At 44.7% G+C, this 26,746-nt stretch overlaps 1 long non-coding RNA gene across 3 annotated transcripts; it reads right to left on the reverse strand.

The window, feature by feature from the left end:
- Gm40032 lies at nt 1–26,638 on the reverse strand. Of its 3 annotated transcripts, none has more exons than XR_879959.2 (3): nt 26,564–26,638; nt 13,644–13,926; nt 1–94 (listed from the first exon to the last, which is right to left on the reverse strand). It is a non-coding gene; the product is annotated as a predicted gene, 40032 (long non-coding RNA). The 3 variants fall into 3 exon arrangements; XR_879956.2 differs by lacking the exon at nt 1–94 and adding an exon at nt 11,412–11,847; XR_879957.1 differs by lacking the exons at nt 1–94; nt 26,564–26,638 and adding exons at nt 11,412–11,847; nt 17,485–17,548.
- Between the last annotated feature and the right edge of the window lie 108 nt (nt 26,639–26,746).

Genomic DNA, 26,746 nt, shown 5'->3' on the forward strand with positions numbered 1-26,746 from the left:
CAAAGGACTTGATTCCCAGGACTCATGCTGGGCAGCTCACAAGAGCCTGTAACTCCAGCTCTGTAGGGTCTGACTCCTCTGGCTCTACAGGCACCTGCACTCACATACACATACCAACATGCAGACAGGAATAGCCACATAATAAAATAAAATTAAAATAGGTCTTTAAAAAGCAATAAGCTATCTAACCTTTTGTGATCACCCAGGAGTCCCAAAACCTGGGATGGTCAAGTCCTCCAGCCTCACAGAAGGGATAATGTGGGGTTTGAATTTAGGAACGTATCAGCAAGTTAACTTTATTTTTGTGGGTTTGATTGTCAAAAGCACTGTGGGAGGTTGGGGAGAGGCCACAGCAGTGGCAGTCAGAATATGAGTGTGGCAGCATGAGGACAGGGAGGATCAGAGACAGAGATAGAGACAGAGACAGAGACAGAGACAGAGACAGAGACAGAGCCTCGGGGCCTATTCAGAGCTTGGCCAGAGTCCCTACCTGTTCCCTTACAGGCTCTGCTTTGTAAACTCCAGGCCAACAGTGTGTTATTATGGCAAGAGAGTCCCAACAGACGATGCTGTCACCTGATCAAATCGAATCAAAGTGAGGAGCAGTGAAGGACGGAGAAAGGAGGTACTACAAGGTGGTTGTGGTATGAAGAACAGAACAATGGTTGGTAAACCCACATCCATCTAGCTTTAGGATATCGATGTGCGCTTTAGATTTAAACTGAGGGTGAGTGAAGCAGAAGGGCAGAGGTTTGCATAACTAAAGAGTCCTGGCTAGGTGTGTCTGGTTGATCATTGTATCTGTTCTGTTTCTGGGGGGGGGGGCGGGTGAAAGAAGCCTTTCTTGCTTAAGGGGACATGCCAGCTCCCATAAAGTTCCTGCTTGAGGGTAATCTCATGATAAGGTGTCTTACCCATAAGGCTCTACTCTTCCTGTGATCCATGGTGACTTGCAAGTTTGGCCAATGTTGAGAGAGACCTGTGAATACCATTTAGGGTCTGGAATAGGACATTATGAGAGCTGACTGCTGGGTAAACTAACATCTGTGCCTTCTGTCTTGAAGAGGGGTGAGACTGGTTAGGTGTCACCAGTTTTTATATGGACATTCCTTGAGGGACTGACATGCCTGCACACTGAGTTAACCCGAAGTCTGACCCGAAGTTTTCAAACAAAGGAGATGGATGTGAAAGCAAGGCATAGATGCCAGGTGTCTGTCCTGCTTTTGTTATCTTGCAAGCCTGAGTGAGGAGTCAACTAGGACCTGCTGTAATGGGGACAAAGGCCCAGCCTTTGGGTGACTGAGGAAGGAAAGGCTGTCACTAGAAGCATGCATGTGGTCACTGAGGGTTGCATTCTGGCAAAGCAAGGACTCTGGAGTAGGGAAAGGCCACTAGGATTCCACTAAAACAAGCCAGGGAGATCAGCTCTAAGGAAAAAGGACCCTTCTGTGTATGTGAGTTTGCTCTACCATCCCCTGCTAGCTGGCCAAGGGTTTTCTTAAATTGAGGGATCCCAGAGCCTTGGGGGGGGGGGTGGACCTAATAGAAATGATAGGTGGATATCCCAAGCAACCCATAAGTCAAATTTGCCGTCTCCCTCAGGATGCAACGTGTGGCTCTGGGATGTCACTCTGCCACCCTGCCATGGTGGGGCATCTCACTAGCATAGTAAATGAAAGTCTCCAACCTTTATATTGATACACAGAATGAAACAAATAAATGAAATGTTAACAAGGTAGAAACAAAGAGGGGGGGGTGGAAACAGATATGCTATGCAATAAGAGTGGTGACCACCAAGTGGCACTGTTGCTCCAAACACATTTTGCCAACACCTTCCTAGAAATTCCACAAAGCAGCAAGAGTCCATGCACCGTATTCACAATGTCTTGTACAATCGTAAGAAGGATCCCATGAAGGTCTCCTCTCTGCTAGGCTCCCTGGAAAGACTTGCATTCCGTGTCACAGATGGGAAAAGTGAGGGTGTCCATGCTCTGCTGCCTGCTGCTGCTGCTGCTGCTGTGCTGCTCAGGGGAAAACGAGGGTGGCCTGGAGTGACTTAACCCCGAGGACACAGAGTGACTGGATGGTATAAAGGACCTAGGTAGCAGTAGCTGTCCCAGATCCCAGACTGGTTATTCTAAGACGCAGAAGAGATTAAAACACCTCTCAGCTCCATGCTGTGAAAGACAAAGGTGATTAGTTTCTTGTCTTTGCTTCCTGCCCCAAAATTGAAAAGAAAAAAAATCTTTTAAAGTGGACTAAGTAGAAAAGCATAAAGAAACAGATAAATCTATCACAATTCCCAACCATTTTTAGCACATGTGCCCTTCCCTGGGAAGATTAGAACCCTCACTGAGGCACCACCTAAACCCCCAGGTTCCTGCTCCAGGACAGGGCTGTGAGGGGACCTCACAAATTCACGATGGCCAGGCTCAAACAGTCGCTATTTGCCTTACCAGATCCTTTGTTGGCTGCATCTCAGTGTCCCCAGGAGATGGCAGCAGTGGGCTCCCCTGGCTATTGACTATTGATGGGGCTCTGCCTCTGGAGATTGCCTGGCAGGAGAAAATGAGGCCAGGGCTCTTAACTTCCTCAGACTTCCATCGGGTTGCTGTGGTTGCCTGGACAGGTGGGCAGCAGATGTACCCTTAGGCTATACTATGGCTAGACAACTCCTCCCCTCATCCCTGGAGTTCAGGGAGGTTAACGGGTCTTGCTGTTGTTAACCCCAAGGGTGTTTCATAGCCCCTTGCCGGTTTCTGTTAACTCTAGCCACACTGCTTGACTAGTTTCTGCCTTATAATTTCCTAGGTTACCTCATTGCCTCAGAAACAGACCTCTGGCAATGTCTATGAGGATGTCTCTAGAGACTCTAGGGAAGACCCACCCTGAATATGAGTAGCACCATTCCATGGGCTAGGGTCCCAGAAGGGGAGAGTGAGCAGAGCACCAGCAGTCTCCTCTCTGTCCCCACAGCATGGTGAGCCAGATCTGCATAGGAGGAGGGGCTCCCAGGACGTCAGCACCAGCAAAGTGTATAATGCCCAGTCAAGGCTGCCCACTGCCAGCTCTGCCTGGGACTACAGTCAAGATGGTCTTTAACTCAGGATCTCTCACAGGAGTGAATCAAAGGTTGTTGAAGATATACCATGAGCCAATCTGAGTAGACCTTGGGCCATCCTGGTTGTCCATGGCTTCTTGCAGTCACTGTCATTCTGCATGCTGAGACAACTGTGTGAATGCTTAGGAAGTCAATTGTGACTTGGGCAGAGGGAGGGACATGACAGGCAGCAAGAACCCAACCTAGACATTTATTTCCTCAAGTAACTCAAAAGTTTTGTTTTGGGGCTGGAGAGATGGCTCAGTGTTTAAGAGCACTGGCTGTTGTTCCAGAGGTCCTAAGTTCAATTCCTAGAAACTACATGGTGGCTCACAACCATCTGTAACGGGATCTGATACCCTCTTCTGGTGTGTCTGAAGACAGCTACAATTTACTCATGTACATAAAATAAATAAATATTTTTTTAGGAAAGTTTTATTTTAAGCATTTAGATTTAGTGTATCAAATATCCCTCTACCCCACTATCACCCAGGTGGCATGCTTCATTGCCACCCTCGTCCCGTTGTTGGGATAAGAGGACAGCAGTGGCACCAGGGCTATTATGTCCTATCTGCTTAGAAGTAGGGTTGGTCAGCCATCTGATGGCTAATGGCTTAAGCCTGGTCCACATGCCATCTGTAGGCCAGGAGTTACGGGACAGCACTGTCTAAACAGGAACAGAGCAGTGTAGCATCCTTCCCCCAGAGCAAGCCATCTCCTACACTAGCCACACTCTCAGCTTCAGCAATGGCAGATGGCTCGCATGCATGCCAAGAGCATTCAAACTCACTTCGCCAGCCTCACACCGTTGTTGTATCTCTTCAGCCTTTGCAGCCAGAATTGCAAGAGAGGCTACGTGCCTGGAGGAATCCCTCTGCCAACAGGGGGGCAGATTGGCAGGCAGTGCCCCACCCTCTTATGCTTTGAAGACACATGCCCTATAACTACGATGCTTTCCTAAAGAAATGGATAGCTTTCGCCTTCCAGACACAGCAATTCTTTTTTATACATGTGTTGTTCCCTAGAGGAGCCAAAGAACGAGCACATAGGAAAGATTAAAGATTCATTTCCTGCCCGACTTGAATCTTCATCACCTCATGCAACGTTCTCAAGTCTCCAAATCACCTATTGGTTCTATTGTTACAAGAAACACACATACACACACTATGTGTATGTACATATATATCATCAAGGAGGGTAGGTAGCTTAGGCAAAGTTGTGTAGCTGATCAATTGAAAAGCCTGCTGAATGGAGATGACCAGATGGATCATTCAAGTTCCAAGAGCAATAATATATGCTAGAAGTGGTTGAGACTTCTAGTTGCAGTATCAGGCCAGCCATCCTTTTCCCAGTGTGTCTACAATAGTACTTGGGAAGCCATGGGGTGCAAAGGTAAGGAATGTCCCTTAGGAAGCTATGGCTGAGAGTCTCTTTGACTAGCCAGTGATCTATAGACATAAAGGAGGCCTTTCTAAAAGTTATCTTTTTACTTTTAAAAACTATTTTATTTTATGTGTTGGGGTGTTTTACCTGCATATATGTCTGTGCACCATGAGCGTGCTTAGTGTCCACAGAGACCAGAAGGGACATTGGAGCTCCTGGAACTGGAGTTATAGACAATTTTGAGCTGCCATCTGGGTGCTGGGAATGTACCAGGGACCTCTGGAAGAGCAGCCATCTCTCCAGATAAAGGGGAACGTTTGATGCAGTTGAGGCTCTCACACATGCCAACTGCATTCCCTCTCACCTTGCCAGTACCCACTTTACTGCCTGGGACTCTCTCTAGAACAAGGAAGTTCTTTCTGCCATTGCAGGTATGGTCCAAAACTCTAAGTATTCATGTCCCTGGGAGACAAGCCAGGAATCTGTGGGCAGGGCCCCAACCTTTTACACCTCAGAGGCTTACTCTATAGTTTCTCATGGAGTCTGCAACAGGTTTGAGCACGGTTTAATAGCGCTCCTGATTGGCTTCTTTTCTTACTTCTCTCTCACTCTCAGGTGCCTGCTTGCTTCAGGCCACCATCCTGATAGCCACCACTTCTGGTCCTTGTCCCAAGCTCTGCCTTCAAGGAAACTCCAACTAAGACTAAAGATGTTTTGGATGGCAGCACCATCAAAGGTGGGTCAATAAAGATACTGGGGTATAATAGCAGAAAATTGGCTCAAACTCACTCATGGGAAAAAATGGAAATTTACTGAAAAAGAAAGATACACAAAGCACTGGATTCTTGGAGGGGAATCTTTCCAGGGTGCTTCCCGTTCTTGCTCTCTCACACAGTCCCTGTAGTCTCTTGGTAACCGCCTTCCTCTGTGTTTTAAGAGATTTATTTTGTCACATGGTTTCAGAAAATTCAGGACACTGTGGTGGTAGGACTGTGTGGCGGGGAAGGGTTAAGTCATGTCATTTCAATTGAGAGTGGGTGGGATGGGGTATCAGCGACCATCCACTACTTTGAAACGGCCATCCCTAGTGGCCTACTTCTTCCAACTGGGCCCCGTCTTCTCAAGTTTTTATACTCTCTGAAAATAGCACAACCACCTGGGATCAAGCCTTCAAACACATGAGCCTGTGAGGCGCATTTTATACCCCAGTCATACCACTGCTTTCACGGCACTTGCTCTGGCTTGCACACAGCCTTGCCTGGCCTAGCGAGGTCTGGTACTAAACTGCTGAAAGCCACAGCTCGACTCTTCAGAGCAAGCCTGCTCAGCTCTCAGATGCCCCCTTCTTACAAACATCTGGGTCTACCCCTGATTCAGTTTACTCTGGCTTCTTCCAACTGTATATGAAGTTTCCAAGAGAAGGGTGTGGGTGAGAAGACAAAACAGGGAGGGGCAGAGATATGCTTCTGAAACATTCATGTGGATTTTATGTAAGAGCCAATCAGAATGGCAGCGGGTGGAAATGAATCAGGAGATGAATCCAGATGATTGATAATGACAGCCGGGGACGCGGGAGGGGGGGGGGGAGGGCGCGGGCGGGGGGAGGGGGCAGCATTCAGGACAGACAGATCGGTGTGGTGCGGGGTATCTGTAACTAGCAAGACTTGACAACTAGTTAGAAGTAACAGTAAGGAAGAGATGAGGTTACAAATGGCAGTGAGGCATCACGAGGCGTGTGTGAGAGAGATGCTGAAGGGAACTGAACCGGAAGCCAGCTGTCAGTGTTCTCTGCTCCCCTCATCATCCTCGGGTAATGCTTTTGTTCTGCATAGTGAAGCATGGTTGTTGATGAAGGATTAACTTCTGAAGCTGAGGTGATCTCAACCCGAGTTTGTATAATCACCTGTGGAGCAAGGTGTTAGACTGCAAGATGAGAAAAGATAATTCAGTGAAGACGGAAGATGGTGCTGGGAGATGGTGGCGCTCGCTCTTAATCCCAGCACTTGGGAAACAGACACGAGCAGATCTCCATGAGTTCGAGGGCAGCCTGGTCTACAGGGTGAGTTTCAGCACAGCCAAGGCTACACAGTGAGACCCTATCTCAAAAAAAAAAAAAAAAAAAAAAAGCAATAACAACAAAAGAAAACAGACGATCATGTCTAGTTTAAATATAGGACAAGTTAATGGCCATAAACTTGTATAGATGGCCCTAAATTAAAATTTTCAAATTTAAATAGGACAAATTTTGAGTATTTAAAATTCAGAAGTATACCAGGCAGTGGTGGTACACGCCTTTAATCCCAGTACTCAGGAGGCAGAGGCAGGTGAACCTCTATGAGTTTGAGGCCAGCCTGGTCTTCAGAGTAAGTTCCAGGACAGATGAGGCTACACAAAGAAACTCCGTCTCAAAAAAATGACAATAATAATAATAATAATAATAATAATAATAATAATATTCAGAGATAAGCAAGTTGAATGAATGTACTATTTAAGCAGAACCCTGCGCAGGGTGAAGCCCTAAGGAAAAGCAGGTGTAGGGTACATAGCAATCAGGATGGATCAGGGTGGACATCTGACCTAGGAGAGGTATGGTGGTTTCAGAGATGCTGGCAAGGTTGGTATTTCTTAAGCTTAGCAATGGGTTCGTGAGTGAAGTTTACCCATGCTTTTAAACCATTTGTGTGTATGGCTTATACTTTTATGCTTACCAACTATTTTATTAACATTTACAAAATGAAAGATGCCAACAGCTCTCCTTATGGCTTACAGATAAGCTTCCGAGCTCACAGTCCCAGCCTACAGCAGGTGCACCTCCATAAACACTAAGGGAACAGACGACCTTGGAGCCCTTTGATGGGCTGGAATCTAAGAGAAGCTAAGAGTCATCACAAAGGCAACAGCAATGAATCAGAGGCTAAGACCTGTTCTTCCAGAGGACCTAGGTTCAATTCCAGTACCCACATGTTAGCTCATAAGTGTCTATAACTCTACTCCTAAGGGATCCAACCCTCTCTCTGGCTTCTGTGTGCAGCAGGCTCACACATGGTGCAGACAGTCACAAACACACACATACACACATACACACACGCTGGGGAAACAATCAAATGCATAAAATAAAATACAAAAATAATTTTTAAAAAAATCCTCTTGAGTCCGAAGTCTCTGGTTTTTGCCTTCAGCTTCTAAGGTCTAGGTGGTAGTGGTCAGAACTGCAAAGAGCTATGTCTCCGAAAGGGAGGGAATGTTGATAGGGGTGGGAACAACGCTAGCACTTATTTCTCGCATTGTTTGGAGGACAAATGGAATGTTTTGTGCAGACGGTGATACAGGGCTCTCAAAGGGTAAGGGCTCAGCCTCCAGGCCTTCTTATCTGTCATTCCTTTACCATCCTGTAAACTGGAAGCCTCTCCTGAATGCACCTCCCAGGAGCTCTGCAGATAAGGATGGGAAGGAAGTGCTCTAAGCAAATAGACCAATGATGGCCCCAGGCTCCCTTGCCCTCAGTGTCCCGCTGATTTCCACCCCTGGCCCTGCTATCTTGTTAAATCAGATTCTGCAGGGAATGAGTCCCAGTGGGTTATCAGAAAGGCCTAAAGGAAAAGAGAAAGACATGAGCCAAAACTTGAAACTTCCCTAATTTCCTGAATTACATAGCCATTTCATTCTAAATAGCACTGGGGGAGGGAGGGGGAGGGGGAAGGGAGGAATGGAGGGAGGGAGGGAAGGAGGGATGGAGGGAGGGAGGGAGGGAGGGAGGGAGGGAGGGAGCACCAGTGATCTCAGAGGCATCCCAAAGAGCATGGCTGCCTTCACATCTCCGCGAGACCATCTTAATTTTACTGTTATGTTATAATCAACATCCAATGTCTCTTTTGCTCCTTTTAATTATCAAAGTCGTGCAGTTTGTTTTCGTCTTAGCTTCAGGAGTGTATTGTTTTGTTTGAAACTATCTCACTATGTAGCCCAGGCTGGCCTGGAACTCATGATCTTCTTATCTTTGCCACAGATGCTGGGATTATGGGAATGGGCTACTTTGATTATTATTAAAGGTCCCATAAAGCAAACAATATTAAAGAGGAGATCCCAACCATCGGTTGGTTTCCCGTTCTTTTTTCTAAGCTTCATACTACAGCAGACTGCTTCACAACCTGTTTGTTTGTCTTAAGAACACTTTTTATCATCATCTTCCTTGTGTGCACACAAACCCATCTACCTCTTTCTTCTGGATTAGCTGACATGCTAAAAGAAAAATCCTTAAAAAAGTGTTTAAAGATACACATCAAAATGAAGGGAAATAACAAAGTTTCAAGTTGAAAGGGATATGGGCCATTCTTTAATCTCACAGTCCCAGCCCCTAAAGCTAGCTACGGTTTTTGGTAAATGTTTGCACACATGTGGAAAAGTGCACAGATCATGTTCCACCAGTTTCCATTAGTTGCTTTTAGAAAATGAAATTTGCTGTTAAACAAATTTGAAAGTAAAACAAAGTATAAAATGACAACGTGTCACTAACTCAAAGCATGAGTGACATCCACCCAACCCCAGCTATACCCTTGCCTGCTTCCCTGACTCTCAGGTCTCAGAGGTATTGGCTCTCGACTCTCAGAGGGTCCTTAGACCTTTGATTCTCATTCATTACTGTGCAGACCCAGGCCATATCTACACTTTGCATTGTGTGAATATGCTAGATGTCATTTCTCAAATAGTATCTGTTTAAAAAACAAAGTGAACCACTTATTGTCAGTAAGACAGTGCAACCTTAGTGAAAAGGAGACACGAGGATAAAACAGAAGACAGAGTCTAAAAATGGACTCCATACAGTGGATAATTCACTTTGAGAAAGAGGCAATGGAGAAAGGGTGGTCTCTATCAAAAAACTGCCAAAATATTTGAGCTCAACATGGGTAGGGGAGAGGCTGGGGAAGAACCTGTCTAAAATTACATCATACAGCATTAGTCTAAGGGGATTTGTCTTAGTTAGCTTTGTGTTGTTGTAACAAGCACCATTACCAAAAGCAACTTAGGGGGGAAACACATTTATTCAGCTAATAGTCCATCGTCTAAGTAAGTCAGGGCAGAAGCTGGAGGCAGGAGCTGCTGCAGAAGCCATGGTGTCATGCTGCTTACTGGCTTGCTCCTCCCGGCTTACTCTAGTTTGGTTTCTTATACAACTCAGGACCACCAGCTTAGGTCTGGTGGGAGATCTGGGTCCTCTCACGTCAATTGCCAGTCAAGAAAATGTTCCCAGGCTCGTCCACAGCCCAATCTGGTGGGGTCATTTCCTCAACCCAGACTCCCTGTCCCCAGATGACTCTAGTTTGCATCAAGTTGACAGAAAACCAGAAAGCACAAAGATTATAGGATGTGTAAAAACTATAAAATGTTGAGTTTGGAGAAAACACAGGAGAAAATTGGTGGCACCTCCTGATCAGACACACACAAAGAAAAGAGCTATATACATGCTTTTGTTGTCTTGTTTTATTTATTCATTTTAGGATAAATCAGAGTTTATCAAAACCCAAAACATTTGCTCTCGGAATGGCATTTCAAGGAAATAAAATGATAATTAATTAGGCTGAGCAGAAGTATTTATAAATCACACATCTCACAAAGCAGCAGAACAATAAGGAGCCCTCAGAGCTCAGTGATGGGCTAGAGATATGGCTAAGAGGTTCAGAGCACTGCTTTTCCACAGGACCTGCATTTGATTGCTGGAGCTGGAGTTACATTCAGGTTGCTATAAGCTACCTAATGTGGATCCTCTGGCCTCCCAGAGGCAACAGCACTCCCATGCATAAACACACAGACACACACACACACACACAGACACACACACACAACAGGCATACACACACAGAGAGAGACACGTACAGAGAAAGAGAGAGAGAGAGAGTTAGAAGTAAAAATACATCTTTAAAAAGTTTTAACAACTCAATAGTAAGGAAAATTAAGCCAATTTAACTGGACCCAACAGCTATTTCTTTTTCAGAGTACAAACAGAAGCAAATGACAAAGAAACTTGCTCGTAGTCATTGGTTACTACAGAAATGAAAATGGAAGTTATAATAAATGTGTCACACATCTACAAGAATGTCTAGAGTAAACAATGCTGTGAAAACCAAGTGCTGGCGGGGACTCAAGCAACTGTGACTCTCAGATGTTAACGACAGGAAACAAACTGATCATTGTTCTGGAAAACGGCTCACCAACTTCAGGGAAAGGAGAACCATGCCTATACCATGTGGTCTGGCAAGCTCTCACACGGGATTCTTACTCTAAAGAATAAAACCTCAGGTTTCTAAAGCCTGTACACAGACGTTTAACGGCAGTGTGAGTTAGAATTACCAGTCCAAACTTCCCTGACAGGTAAATGATTGAATCGTAGTTTATTGGCACAATGGTGTGCTGCCCAGCAACGAAAAGGAACTTGCTACTGGCACATGGCAGAAGCCTGAGTGATTCCCAAAGGTGACACACTGAGTGAAAAAGTCAACCTTCAAAAGTCACAATCTGTAGGACCCTGCTTAAGTGATGACGTCATCCAAAACAGTGGAAAAGTCTCGGAGAGTGCCAGAGGCTGGGGGCATGGAGGAGAGGGGGAGACTATGCCGGAGGAGCCTAAGAAAGATTTAGGGTAGTGGAGTTGATTATGCAAATCCTTACACTCCATTGAAGTTCACATGCACACACACACACACACACACACACACACACACACACACACGCTGGCACGCAAACACGAAAGCATGCACGCACAAGTTAATTTTGCTACACAATATATTTTATTTTGAAACAGAGTTTCTTTTGTGTAGCCCTGGCTGTCCTGGAACTATCACTGTAGACCAGGCTGGTGTCTCACAGAGAGCCACCTGTCTCTGCCTCCCTATTGCTGAGATTAAAGGTGTGTGCTACCACCTCACTGAACAATAATTCTTAAATGTGAAAAATGAATCCAAAGTCATGGGGTGCAGCTCTGGTGTAGAATACTTGCCTATCATGTGCAGGATCTGGCGTTTAATCACCACCACCACTGGAAAAATTGTGAACCGAGGCTTGCTTTCCTCATAAAGGCTTATCCTAAGCAACACCAATGTGGTCCAGATTTTACATGACTCAACTATTACATCAAATTTGAGACTTTAAAGATGTCTCAGGGGGAAAATACCTAGTTTGCTAGAATACCCTGTTAAGGGGCTATATTAGCTACTTTTCTGTTGCTGTGATAAAACACCGTGACCAAGGCAACTTATAAAAGGAATACTTTGTTCCAGCTTAAGGTTCCAGAGGGCGGAGTTCATCATTATCATGGCGGGGAAGTACGGCAGCAAGCAGGCCTGGCGTCAGAAACAGCTGAGGGCTCACATCTGGAACAGGAAGCAGGGAGAGTAAACTGGAAGTGGTATGTGGCTTTGAAACTTCAAGCCACCCTAGTGGCATAGTCTCTCTAGCAAAGCCACACCTCATAACCTTTCCAAACAGAGTCATCAACCATCTGAGCATATATGAAGATTCTCATTCAAACCACCTCATGCACCATCAATCGTAAAACACATCCTAACTCCAGAGATGCTCAAGTCCAGCAGGGTACATGCCTAGAATTAAGGAACATGTCGTTTCCTTTAAGGAATACCACTGAACACAGTCTCCTATGGAGAAGTGCCATCCCTTGAATTTCCTTCTACAACTACATCGCTTTCCTGTATTGTTCACAATGAACAAGACCATCTTGAACAAAGTCTCGGGTCAGTAGAAATGATTTTACTTAAAACTTCTTTTCTGGGATGAAGACGTGGCTTGGTGGTTAAAGGGCTTGCTTTGCAAGCTGGAGGTCCCCAGAACCCACATAAGTGTCATCTGGGCATGGTGAGCCAGCCTGCCTGTAATCCCAGCAGATGACAGAGACGGGGTTCCCAGAGCAAGGCTAGCCATATGGGGGATTTGGTAGAGAAAGCCTGCCTCAGTGAATAAACTAAAAAGACATTTGATGACTCATGACACCAGGTTTCCACATGTACCACATGTGCAAAAACATGCAAACACACATACAAAGATGGAAGAAAAGAGCATCCTTTCCCTTAGATATACAAGTAGCATCCTTACATATAACGAATCTTACAGATATAGGTTAGTCACTCACTTTTCTCTTGTTTATGACTCTGGTTACCCACTTCTTAGACAAGAACCAGAGAAGGCAGTCAGAGCTCACCCTGTCTGAAAGCACAGCCAAGTAGAGGACTGGTATCTACTCAGGCTCCCCAGGGGAGCCTGGCTAACCTAGCGATAAGGGAAAACATCTGTTTTGGACATGGAGAATTCCTAGGTACATAGCAATCCCGGGCAAGCCTCCTTGTACCCTAAGCCCCTACCCTCTCATACATAAAATGAGGATAATGGTAGTTCTTGCTCATTTGGTAGTGATATAAGAATCAATAGATAATGGATACTAAGTACAACAAATGGAGACCACTAGATCAGATTAAAGGAAGGTGCTTGTTCTATGAAATTCTTTCCAGAAGTGTCAGGATTTCCCGGCTAGTTTTATGTCATCTGGACACAAGCTAGAGGCATTTGGGAAGAAGAAGCCTCAATTGAGAAAATGCCCCCACCAGACTAGCCTGTGATCCGTGGTGCTTTCTCGTGATTGACAGGCAAAGGTCCAGCTCACTGTGAGGAATTTCATCAGACCTGCGTGTTGGTCCTGGGTGTTATTAAAAAAAAAAAAAAAAAGAAGCAGGCTAAATAAACTATGGCAAGCACAGCATCAGACAGGAGCATGCCTCTATGGCTTCTCCATCAGTTTCTGCCTCCAGGTTCCTGCTTTGTGTTCCCGTGCTGACTTCTTTTGGTGATACTCTGTCCCATGGAAGGAGCAGTGAAATAAACCCTTCCCTCTCAAATTGCTTCTGCTCATTGTGTTTTATAGAGCTGGTGCCAGGTCACAGGGTGTTGTGACAGACCTGACCATGTGTGTTGGGGAGGACCATGGAAGACCTTCAGAACCTTAGGCTGCAAAGATCTTTTGAGTGTTCACAGTTTAATGAACTGTTCTGTGGGAGCTTGGAAGGTAAGGACATTGAAAGAAATGCAGATGATGGAGGACTGGCTTTTGAAGTTTTAGAGGGAAGTTTGAGAGTTATTTAAAGACACCATTGGTACTTACAGCTTTAAGAATCTCTGCTTATGGTCAGCTGGGGCTGAGGGGTTGGCTGTGATGAAGAAGAGCCCAGTATCACTGAAGTAAAATCTTCTGGAAAGGTCTCCTCAGGATAAGCACACAGAAGCTATGGCTCAGAGTGGGTTACAGCTGCACCTCATGCTGGCAGCCAAACTTGATGATGTGTATCAGTTATCCAGGTGATACTGGTTTTTGAAGACATGAGGGTGTCATGGAGAGAGGCTGAGGTTTGGCACTGTGTGTCAGGACTGGAGTCCCCGAAGAGAGGCTGGAAGAAAAATATTGATGAAGTTGTAGTCTCAGTTGCAGTGAAAAAAATCTTAAGATTGGAAGTCATGGGAGGAGCTGAGGCTTGGTATCATGTCGCTGAGTTAGACTCAGAGATCAGAGAGAGCCAGAAGAGGCTATTGGTGAAAGTGCAGCTCAGTTGCAGTGTTTTGGAGATGCCAGTACCATAGGACAGCAGCTATGGCGTGGAGCCAGCCTGCGTTAGGAGACAAGCTGCCTGTGCTGTGGATTGCTGTCCAAACCCTTTGGAGGAGCCTAGAAGTAGAGAATGCATCCCAGAAGCCTGACATGGGACTTTCAACTGCTGAACTTTGGGTGTTTCTTTGATTTAATCGTGACTGTGTCCTGGCTCATACCACTTGGAATAAGATCGTTTTTAACTTACTTTTTGTTTTACTGTGAGAGAATATTTCAGAAGAACTCTGGATATTTTAGAGAAGCTTGAGCTTTGGAAGAGATTTGGGATATTTTAAAGAGCTTAGACTTTTAACATGTTTGGATCTTTAAGGCTATGAAACTTTTAAAAGTTAGAATGTTTCATATTGTGAAATTAGTATTAACATGCTGTCTTGGGGACAAATAAGAGAGTAAAGATTCTAGTTTAATAGATATTTGTGTGTCAAGTTGACAAGGGGCGAATCATGCTGTCTAGTTTAATGTCAACTTGACACAAGCCTTCACCAGACTGGGCTGTGAGCAAGGCTGTAATGCATTCTCTTTATTGATGTTAGAGGACCTGGTACATTGTCGGCAGCGCTACCCCTGGGCTGGTAGTCCTGGGTTCTATAAGAAAACAGGCTGAACGAGCTCTGACAAGGATGTTGGTAAGCATCACTCCTCCATGGCCCTTTGCATCAGTTCCTGCCTCCAGGTTCTGCCATGAGTTTCTGCCTTTACTCCCTTCAATGATGAGCTGTGATGTGGAAACATAAGAGAAATAAACCCTTTCCCCTCCCCTCCAAGTTGCTTTGGTCACTGTGCTGTATGACAGTGATACAAACCCTGACTAAGACATGGGGAGTCAGTTTTACATGTCAGCTTGGTTAGTCTGTGGTGTCCAGATATTTAGTCTGGATGTTTCTGGGAGTGTAAATTTTGGTGAGAATTGCATTGAATCTGTAGATTATATGTAAAGTAGATAGATTATCCATAAAGTGGATAGACCTCATCCAGTCATCTAATGGGCTAACGAGAACAAAACGCTGACCTCTAACAAGGGGGTATTCTTCAGCAGATGTCTTTGGACTGGCAGCCGGGTATGATGGCACATGCCTGCAGTCCCAGGACTTGAGGGGTAAAGGCAGGAGGATCAGGAGTTCGAATTCTTAACAAAGTGCATGTTGTTATAAGTACTCACTTATTTACATATGATTACTAGAATTCCAAAAGGCTGTAAAATAAATTCCCTCTGACCTCCTCTTCCAGAATCCCACATGCCTCTCCCCTCTTCTCTCCTCTCCCCTCCCCTCCCCTCCTCTCCCTCCTCTCCTCCCCTTCCCTCCCCGCTCTCCTCCCCCCTCTTCTCTTCTCCTTCTTTCTTCTCTCCTCATCTCTTGTTGGGCCCTTCCTGTGTACCTCTCCAGGCAGATTCAGTACACAAACATATTTATATTTCAATAAGCACGATACAGCCTATCCTGTCATTGTTATTTACCCAAGCAAAGCAGAAGTCTCATAAAGAGGACCAACAAGGATATACACTCTAAAAGAAGAAAATGCCCAAAAGTGCTAGACCTGGGACCCTCAGGAATCATCTCCCAGTCTTTGGAATATCACCCTGCTTCTTTTTCTTCCCAGCACACATCCCAATAAGAAAGTATTTGCTTGTTTTTCCTTATTTACTGTCTGTCTCCCTAAACAAAATGTAGACTTCATGAGAACACACCATGATCAGCAGAATATCTCATATCCTAGAATAGTATCTAGCTCAGGGCATGGGGTCAATAAATATCGATTGGGTAGGTGGGTGAGTGGAAGTATGGATGGATGGATATGGATAAAGATGTAAGTAGATCAATGAGTGAATGGACACATGGTTAGATATGGGTGAATGAGTGAGCAGATCAATGAATGAATAGACACATGGATAAATGGATAGACAGATGGACAGACAGGCAGATGGACGGACAGACAGACTGAATGTGGATGAATGGGTAGATGGAACAACGAGTGGAAAAATCTCACAAAGCTTTCAGCTATGGCCTAACTCCTAATTAAGCTGAGTTTTCAGTGTTTACCCAAAGGGCAAGCCTGGCCTTTTCATCTTCTATTCCACAGCCTCCTCACTAGCAAACAGGAAGGCAGAGTCTCAGAATGGTTCCTTCTCTTTCCATCAGTCACGAAACCTCACAATAAGAAGCTACTTTGTCAGATCTGAAAAATTATTTAAACCTGAAGTTTTTTAGAGGGCGGAACTTAGGCCCAGATCATGCTGACTCTGTGGGCTGTGAGATGGGGCCCTGGCAGGGGAAAGGTCTCAGACGTCTCCTGTCTTCCTGGCTCAGAAATGAGAAAACTATGAACATCCCTAGGAATGCTGTCCAACAGAAGGTGAGGTAGACAAGTGTGGGAGACAGTTTAGTGGCTTGAGACTCCATTTGGTTTTGGGTTATGCACACAGAAGCCCCTCTTATATTAAAGATCTTGGCAACCAAGTTCTATTACCTATACATACTATGCACGCGCACGCACGCACGCGCACGCACACACCCCACCCCTCTTCAAACAGTGAACCTAGTAAGCTCTGAACCCTCTAGATGCCCCCATCTGCGTTGGGTTACATGTATTCCCATCTCTGATCCCCTTCCATAAGATACAGTTTCTATTCAGGTGTCTTCTCAACATATCTGTGGGTATGATGAAGAGAGGGCTGATCTGGCCTGGACTAATTTTGGGTACATGCTCAGTAAGACAAAATTGTGTCCTCCAATAACTTTCAAAGGGTAACCCCCTATTTACCATCTTATGCATATGAATAATTAGTCACACATATGACTAAAACCAGATGCATTATGGGGAGGGACATGGGCAACCAAGAAATGATTATATAACCTATCAACCGAAACAGAGACTAATTGGGCTGGAGAGATGGCGTGGCTGTTCAGAGCAGTTTGATCTTCCAGAAGATAACAGCTCGGTTCCCAGCACCTACATGGCAATCACAACATCTGTAACTCCAGTTCCAGGGAATTCAATGCCCTTTTCTGGCCTCCATGGGCACCAGGAATGCACATAATGTACAGACATATGTGCAGGAAAAACACCCACATACATAAAATACAATAAAAACATAAATAAGAGAATCTTCTAAACTATTCCCCCTATTAACCAGCACCTCCTTCTCTTAAACCCTTCAAAAGAAACCACAAACTATAATGGCAGTCCTTGAGGATCCTCGCTCCTGTGTTCAACTGTCAATCAAGACTGAGAATGGTACATCCTTCTTTAAATACTATCTCTTTGCTCCAAATAAAGTGACCTTGCTTTCTTTGTGAAAACCATGTGAGCCTCTGCTTTCAATTCTCTGGATCATTCTTACCTGGAAACACTAGATCCAGGCTCCTACCACTGCTAACAAAGGGGCTCCAGTCTCTCTTGTCGCCCATGTAGTCGTTGAGGACATGACCATTTTAGATGACAACTACTTCAGGGCTTACATAATGAAGAATTCGGAGTATGCATAAATGCCCTTCATCTTCATGTTGACAGTGTGAACCATTTGAAAGCACCAGGCGCATTAAATATCCCTGTTTAACTGAGAGTGCTTTAAATAGAGCTACACTTTTGGGCTGGTCTCCAACAACTGAAAGGGCCAGGATATGCACTCGCGCGCGTGCGCGCACACACACACACACACACACACACACACACACACACACACACACACACACATTTTCTTTGAAGATCCTTGTTACTGAGAAGTTATCTGCTCCAGATGTCAACCTCTATTGAGGCAAAGGCTGGTGGCCTGTGCTTCACATCCTAAGTGTGTGTGTATGATGTCAGTGGGTTAATTTGTACTTGGAGGAGAGGCTGAGAGGACAACCAGGGTCCTGGAGGAGTGGTCAGTGAAGGTAGACCATGGAATGTGGAGTGGCCCCTGCTGACTTCCTCCACACTTGGGGTAAGGGCTCTTCAAAGGAGACTTGAGTTTCCTCACCTCTAAGGACAGCAGCAGCTTATGGTAGAATCTCAGCAGCTTCCTGAACATCTTCAGTCCAGGTTCCTCCCTCCTTAACAGACTTTCCAGCAACTTGGAAGTCACTGACAACCCAGGGGGCCCTCCTTCCAACACAAGAAAGATGACTCAGGAACTAGATGGCCAGGGAGTTCTCGTTGATATATTTTTATTTAAGTTATTTATTATTCCTAACAGAAGAAGCAGCCTAAGTGTGCACTCAATGAAACTGTACATACATATAAAATGTTGAGTGTTTTAGGAATGTATTATGTGCCTGTGTGTGCATGTATGTATACTGTATATGTGTGTATGTGTACATGCATACATGTATCATGTGTATGTTTGTGTGTGTATATAAGTATGTATGATATTCCCTTGAGAGCATTATACAAATCAAGTTACAAAACATCTATGTTACTCCATAATATTTTCTCACACCCAGTTCACACCTGCTCCTCAGAACTCGGTGTCATTTGAGGTTCTTCACACAAATCGATATTTATTCTTGAATTTCCCATAAGTAGGTGAGCAGAGCGTGTCTGTTTTACGTCTCCCTTTCTCTCGAGTGATTTCTTTGCCAGTCATTTTGGCTGTACAGGTCAGTAACTTGTGTTTTTGTTCATTTCCCTTTTACTGTATGATATTCTGTGACAGAAATACTCTGAAGTGTTCAGGCTATGGGTAGTGTCACTGATTTATTGCTATTGCTTGAATCTGAATGTCCCCCAAAGACCCATGTGTGAAAATCATGATGCCCAGGTTGATACTGTCAGGATCTACAGGGAAGGCCCTTAGGTTTGGGGGAGTATGTCCTCAAAGAGCAGTAGGCAGAACACCCCATTCTTTCTCTCTTTGTTTCTTGGCCTACAAAGAGGTATTGAGCAGCATGGATGATCGGCCATGAACTAGAACTTCTGGAATACAATTAGCCTTTCTCTTTTACATGTTGATTGCCTCGGGTAGTTTGTTACAGTGATGGAAAGCTGAGTAGCACAGCCATGGATGCTCTGTTTACATTATCTTCCACCGTTTAGCCTGTCTACTAAAGTCTTAATTGGGGGTATCATGGTTTTTTGTTTGTTTGTTTGTTTCGTTTTTAAAATTCTCATATGCCCAGTTTTTAAAGGACCACTCTTTCTTCTATTAAAAAATACTTACTTTTATGTATGTATATGGGACCTGTGTCTGGGTACCCTGGGAAGCCAGAAGAGGGTGTCAAAGACACTAGAACTAGAGTTACAGGCAGCTATGAGCCTGAGGTGGGTGCTGGGAACCAAACTCCGGTCCTCAGGAAGAGCAGGAAGCACTCTTAATTACTGAGCCATCCCCCCAGGTTCTTTTTTTCTTTTATTTCTTGAATTAGTTATTTCAAAGACCTTATCAGTTCATCCTAATACCTTAGTGGAATTTTACACATTAATTATTTGTTGCCCTGTAACTTCAAATTCAAATAAAATTTAAATGTGAAGCTCTTGAGTGTCATAGAAGAACTGAGAAGAAATCCAAGGGATCTCTCAGGTATCTTTACAAACTGACCTACGTGCTCCTTTGGAGACTAAATGACTCACAGAGATCCTTATACAAACCAGTGTATGCCGAGTTAATGTGGTCAATGTGTCTGAGAACTTTCCAACAGGTCTTCCCAGGGCACCCAGGAAGCTGTTTCAAAAGAAAATTGACCATGGTGTTATGGCAGCAGGTATAAACCATCAAAGTCACAGTACTCCATGCTTCCTGTGACCGCCATAACACCTGTGACCACCTCCTCCTTTCAGTCCACCATCTTCACCCAGTGCTGTAACTGCAGACTCTTCCGTCATTTTTAGCCAGGGCTTGCAGTGATCCTGACAACACCTTTCAATCTGCTATGGATGTGACTCATTGAGCTTGGCTTTCCAAACTGGGTAGCAGTAATCGTTAATTTGTAACAAAGGAATATTTCAAAAGGAGACTTTTGCCCTGTTACTGGCAAAAGTGTTACCTGTCTTTTTTTGGCTTTTCTGAACTAGAACCTCAAGCTGGCTACAAACTCACTATGTAGATAAAGATGGCCTTGAACTGATTCCTCACCTTCTGACAAATTCTGGGATTAAAGCATGGGCCACCAAACACAGCTACCCTGTCACTTTCTTACTCTGAGAGTGCTAGCACATTATGTAATTCCAGCACAGAGGGAGAAAACTGGGCAAGAAGGAATTTTATGACTTCAAGACTACCTTGGGCCACAGTGTGAAACCTTATCTCAAAACAAACAAAAGGAGCTTGAGAGATGACTCATCAGTTAAGAGCACTGGCTGCTCTTCCAGAGGTCCTGAGTTCCATTCCCAGCAACCACATGGTGGCTCACAACCATCTGTAATGGGATCCGATGCCCTCTTCTGGTGCATCTGAAGACAGCTACAGTATACTCATACACATAATATGAATAAATCTTTTTTTAAGGGCCATTTGAGTTACGTGAGCTTCTAAGCTTCCATCCACCTGCTTCCTCCTTAGAAAGTATATCTTTTTATCTAATAAACTATCCTTACTGCTACATCCACACATCTGTCTAATTCCTTGTTCTGGACCACAAGAACCTAGAAATCCCAGTAATTGGCCACCAAACCTGTTCTCAGCTGGCCGGGGGGGGGGGGTGTGTGTGTGTGTGTGTAATATGCCAATGTTTCTAACCTCTCACACTTTCTACTGCATATGTGCTAGAGAAAAGCCACACCAAACTGCAGACACAGGTGGGAGGAGAAAGAGGAGACGAGGGTTGGGGGTTGGGGGGAGGAGAAGGAGGGAGAGAATGAGTAGGAGAAGGAGAAGGAAGGGGAGGAGGAGAAGAAGGAGAAGGAAAACGAGGGGGAAGAGAAAGAGGAGGAGGAGGAGGAGGAGGAGGAGGAGGAGGAGGAGGAGGAGGAGGAGGAGGAGGAGGAAGAAGAAGAAGAAGAAGAAGAAGAAGAAGAAGAAGAAGAAGAAGAAGAAGAAGAAGAAGAAGAAGAAGAAGAAGAAGAGAAATAATTATTAACTGGAGGACCTGAATATAGATCACAGCATCAATATTAAAGCTGTGCATGGCGGCCCTACCCATGCCTGCAACCCCAGCATTTAGGGATGCAGAAATAGGAGAATAGTGAGGGCTTGCTGGTTGCCAACCTAGCTGAAAAATGTCTCTGAGGCACAAGGTAAAGTATGATAGAGGTATCCTGGTGTCCTCCTCTGGCCTCAGTATGAGTCTGGACACACAAGGGAAATCAGGTATTGATTTTACTTCTTCTATATGAACAATTGAATACTTTGACAGTCTGAGATCCTTAGTTGTATCTGTATACCTTGCCTTCTCTCTGTGTACTTATTCTGCATAATGTTAATCACCAAAGATATGAGGCAAAGCAATACATAAGCAAGATTCATGTTTCTGATAACTGTTACTACTATGGTGGTGGTAATACCAGTCAAACACTTTTAGGAGAACAAGTCGAAGGGACTCACTTAAAGTAATTTGCATAGGAGAGGAAGACCTTCTATGCAGGAATAAGTATGTAGTGGCAAAGCAGATATGCACATGAGTATCTAAGAGGCCCATCCTGCATACAGACTCTCAGAAATGTGGGAAAGGCACATTGTAGAAATCTGCAATGAGAGCCTTGGGGGGGGGGGGGGGGTTAGGACATTTTCAATAATACTGTACTTGTATCCCAGGTCAGTAAAGCCTTAGGAAACTGAAGTTACCCTACAGCTCTATTGCTTTGATGAGGTACCACAACCAAGGCTACTTATAGAAGAAAGTTTAATTGGGGTCTTACTTACAGTTTTAGGGGCTACTTCATGATCATCATGGTGGGAAGCAACAGGCTTGGCACTGGAGCAGTAGTTAAAAGCTTTACAACCTGATGTGCAAGACAGACAGGCAGACAGACAGAGACATAGACAGAGAGACACAGACAGAGAGAGACTGGGCCTAACATGGGCTTTTGAAACCTCAACGCCCACTCCCAGTGACACACTTCCTCCAACAAGGCCACATTTCCTAATTGCTCCCCAAACAGTAGCACTCCCTGGTGACTAAGCATTGAAATATATGAGTCTATAAGGGCCATTCTCCTCCAAGCCACCAAATCCTAGCAATTCATTTTTACTTCTACTGCAGTGGAGTGGTGTTGCCCATGCATTTAATTTATATGCATACAATTATGATAAATCAATTATCAGAGATTAGCAGATAAATATTCTAAAAGAACTGATGGGTGTCTCTACTTCAGTTCCTGCCTCCTGACTTTCTTCGATGACGATCTGTGACAAGGAAACCTGTGTAAGCAAAGTAGATCCTTTCCTGCCCAAAGCTTTCAGTCGTGCTGTCCATCATGGCAATGGAAACCCTGACTAACACAGTCCTGATCATTGTTTTGCCGCGTGCATTAAGAACTTAAGGAGGTCATCTCAGAAAGCCAAGTTAGTCACGGCAACTACAAAGACATCCTTAAAGGAAAAGACACTAAATGTCACTAAGAAGTCTGAATCGAGGGAGGGCTAGAAGAACCAATAGGGCACTGTCTTCAGGATTCTGTAGTTATGTAAAAGTGGGTACTCTGACATTAAAGTGTAACATAGCTGACATCAAGGCCAATTCTGTCTTCCCAACATGTTCCCCACATAAGATGCAATGCCACTATACAGACACTAAAGAAACAAAATCTTCCCAGGATGCTATACACGTATTTTCAAGGTAGACTATTTCAATTTGAACAAGTCCTGTGTGAGATGCAGCACAATTTCCTGATGGAGTGGCGAGACTTACTGGAAATCTTTTTGAACCAGGATTCCTGGTGTCCCTGACTCAGCAACTTTCTAGAGAAAATGAGCACTAAGTCTGCCTTCTACTCAAATCCTTCATTTTAATGGTATCTTTATGACTGGGCCGTCTGACCATAAATGTTAAAGATGACCCAGAACCTTGGACTTCTCCTAAAAATTGCACGCTAAGTCCTTGCTTGTATGCTCATCTCTACTCATTGCTACTCTAAGATTTGACCAAAATGAGAAATTTGACCTCTAAGGATCAGCATTGCTGTTTTAATGTACGCCGAAATCTGGAAATTTAAGGCCCATCTGGCTCTCTGTTAAAGAGTCTGAGACTGCAATACTGTTGAGATTAGGTCCACTGGAGCCCAAAGCTGCAGATGCCATGACAACCCACTCATTCAGTCAACAGAGGATTTCTAAGTGCCTGCTCCACCTGGACTCTTGGAGACCTCTTGATCACAGACCACACTTACAAGGAGATAAGCAATGAAGAGAAGCCCAGAGAATAAAGAGTGGAGTTGTGAGCTCTACATCTGCAGATGCAACCAGCCATGGATGGAAGACACTTTAAAAATAAATATCCTTGCCATCATCCCCTCAGCAATTCGGTATAACAGGTACATTTTTTAAAAGATGTGTTGACTTTTGTGTGCATGGATGTTTTTGCCTGCATGTATGGATGTGTACTATGTGCATGCCTGGTGCTCAAGGAAGCCAGAGGAAGATGTCAGATCTCCAGGAGCTGTGGATGGTTGTGAACCATCCTGTGGATGCTGAGAACTATACCTGGATCCTTGGCAAGTGCTGATAACCACTCAGCAATCTCTCCAGCCCCTATTAGAAATATTTACATTGTAGCGAGTATTTGAGATGCAACTTGGGTTACCTGCCAGTAATTATAGACGCTGTTTATGAGGAATATGAGCGTCCTGGAACTTTGGTACCTGATGGAGTTCATAAAGCTGGTCTCTGATGGGTTCTGAGGGACAACTGAGCTCTGGGGAAATGGAAAGGGATTCAGCCCAGGTACTCAGGAGGCACTTTTATAAGCAGTGATGTGAGAATTTTCCCAGATGGTGGAGAAAAGTCAGTGCCATGAAGGAAAGGGAACCCAAGTATAGGAACAAAGGCCAGCATGGTAGAACCCCAAATATGTTATAGCATAGGAGATGTTTACTGGTCTTCACAGGCTATGAGAGGGGGGGGAATATAGAACAGAAGACGTGAGATCTGTCTAGGACAGACTTGATTCATGTAGACCAGAGCAACACTCACATTGATGGAGAATGCGGTTGACTCTTAGACATCCACATCTGGGCTAGAATGCATTTTACTCCCTTTTGCCCTTGGCTTTGAACACAGTGCTCACTGTGAATCTGTTTAGCTTACTGCAATGCCTCACTTTTTTTTTTTTTTGAGGACTTCCCATTTGTACATGGGTCATTTTGCTCAGGAGATGAGCTTATATTTCTTGTCTGGGTGCTCCTCACCCCTAATTAACACATTGCGTGTTCATAAAAATCAAAGACCTTTAGAAAATCAAAGGCTTTTAGAAATACCAACAGTGGCCAGGTTTGGTGGCACATGTCTACAACCCTTGCACTCTGGAGACAGAGGGGATAGGATCATGAATTGGAGGACAGCCCAGGTTACAAAGAAAGACACACACACACACACACACACACACACACACGCGCGCGCGCGCGCGCGCGCACGCACACAGAGACATCTCTAGCCTCACCGCAGGTCACAACTGCACACTGGGGACACAGTTCCCTTGCTATTCAAGTTGTCCAGCTGTGCTGACATATGCATAGTGCTGAGGACTGTGACTTGTGGCTCAGAGACCCCCACACACACACACACACACTGGGAAGAATATACCTGAAACTAGGATTTAGGCCAACATCAAAATGCCTTTGTGAGCACTGCCTTTCAGGTTTTTACAGAATTGCTAGTTAACTTGTCAAAGTTAACTAAAAAGTGCAAGGTAGGAAACACCTGGGTTCTCTGTGGACGAAAATAAATATAGCCATTAAATGAGCCGAAAAGCTGGCAGACGGAGTGACGGGGCCTCTAAAAATGGATCTCGTTGGTCCATTGCTCCTAAGTAGAAGAATAGACGTTTTTTTACATCTCCAGAATCAATCCTTTCTCCTCCAGCTCCCTGTGAGCACATCCTATATTAACTCTTTCTCTATGCCATTTGGACTGTATTCTCAAGGCCAAAACCAAGTCATCCCAAAGTCTGATTTTTCAGTTTTCATATTGTTACTGACTCGAATCCTTTGTGACCAGTGTGTCCCAGAGTCCTGCAATAGTGATTGATAACTGATATTTTCCGGTTAATTCATCGAATACACTTACCATGTGAGGGGGTTCTCTCATTAGCTCCACAGATGAGAGAAAGAGGCACAGAGAACTTAAACAACTTGCCCAAAGACAGACAGCTAGGCAACATGGAAGAATAGGCCTATCTGGCTCCTGCTACCTCCCGATTTAAAAGCTTGTAAGAACTGATAGGCCTCCAGAGAGGACCTGGTCCAGCATCGGCCATTGGAATAGGAAAACAAAGACCAGAGAGATAAGATTTCACTGAAACCATGCACCCACTCTGATGCTGCTCTGCATCATGTCCATGTCCCCACTTCAAGATGCTTCCCTGAGGGCGAGAGAATGAGGGATGTCATCAGGTCGGGTGGGAAAGGCCCCAAAGCGGCCAAAGAGATGCATCTGAGGCTAAGAGCACTGGCTGCTCTTCCAGGGGTACTGAGTTCAATTCCCTCCCAGCAACTACATGGTAGCGCATAACCAACTATAGTGAGATCTGGCGCCCTCTTCTGGTGTGGAGGCATACATGCAGGCAAAATGCTATTAAACAAATAAAAAATGGGAGGGGAGGAGGGAGGGAGGGAGGAAGGAAGGAAGGAAGGAAGGAAAGAAGGAAGAAAAGGCAACAAAAGCCAAGCCAGCTGGAGCTTTAGAAATTCTTCTCTCTGGCCCAAAGCTTAAGGAAAAGTCACCAATGACTATATCATATACAACTCCAATTTGGGCCCAACCCCAAACACCTCAAAAAGCAGTTTCGTGAGCATCCACCTGAACTTCCTGAGTGTGGCTGCTAAGGACTTGTCTGCCACATACACAGGTCTATTTCTCTCTTGAGCCTCCTAGACTCTTAAGCTTTTCCAGCAAGATTTCCTACACTACAGAAGATAATTCCCCCTGGTTTCCATTTTCTGTCTTGTGAAGTCACAGAGCCTCTGTCTTTGTCCTTGGTCACACCATCTACCTTGGTTCTGGTCCTTACTAAGAGATGCAAGGGTGCAGACATGTTCTGAACGACAACAGCTCATTGTGGGTCACTAGGCCATGCCTTTGGGAGTCACCCAACAAAGATCATGGAGATGAAAACGTAAGCCATATCTGGAAAGGGCATTGCAGGCAGAATTCAGATATAGAGAAACAAAAATGCCTAACTCACATGGAGATTTGTAATTTTCTCCTGCCTGAGTTTAAAACCAGCATAAAGGGATTGATGATCACCATCAGTATCCCTTGGGCCATTTTGGGCACACTTCACCTAGGTTAACCTAACGGGGACCCTCTTCTGCACAACTCAGAGGCCATGGTAGCATGCTCCACTTACCTGTTTTAGCCAGCAATGCAGGATTACATTTGCTTCTCAATTAGTTCAGGGCAAGATTCTAAAGACACTTTCCTTTCATGGTCCATTTAGCTAGATATTCTGGGGGGTGGGAGTTGAAGAAATGACATAGTTTGCAGAAGCCTACCAGGAAATATGTCAAACCTGCAAAGGCTGTCCAATTTA

Source organism: Mus musculus, chromosome 11 (assembly GCF_000001635.26).
Source record: "Mus musculus strain C57BL/6J chromosome 11, GRCm38.p6 C57BL/6J".
NCBI lineage: Eukaryota > Metazoa > Chordata > Mammalia > Rodentia > Muridae > Mus > Mus musculus.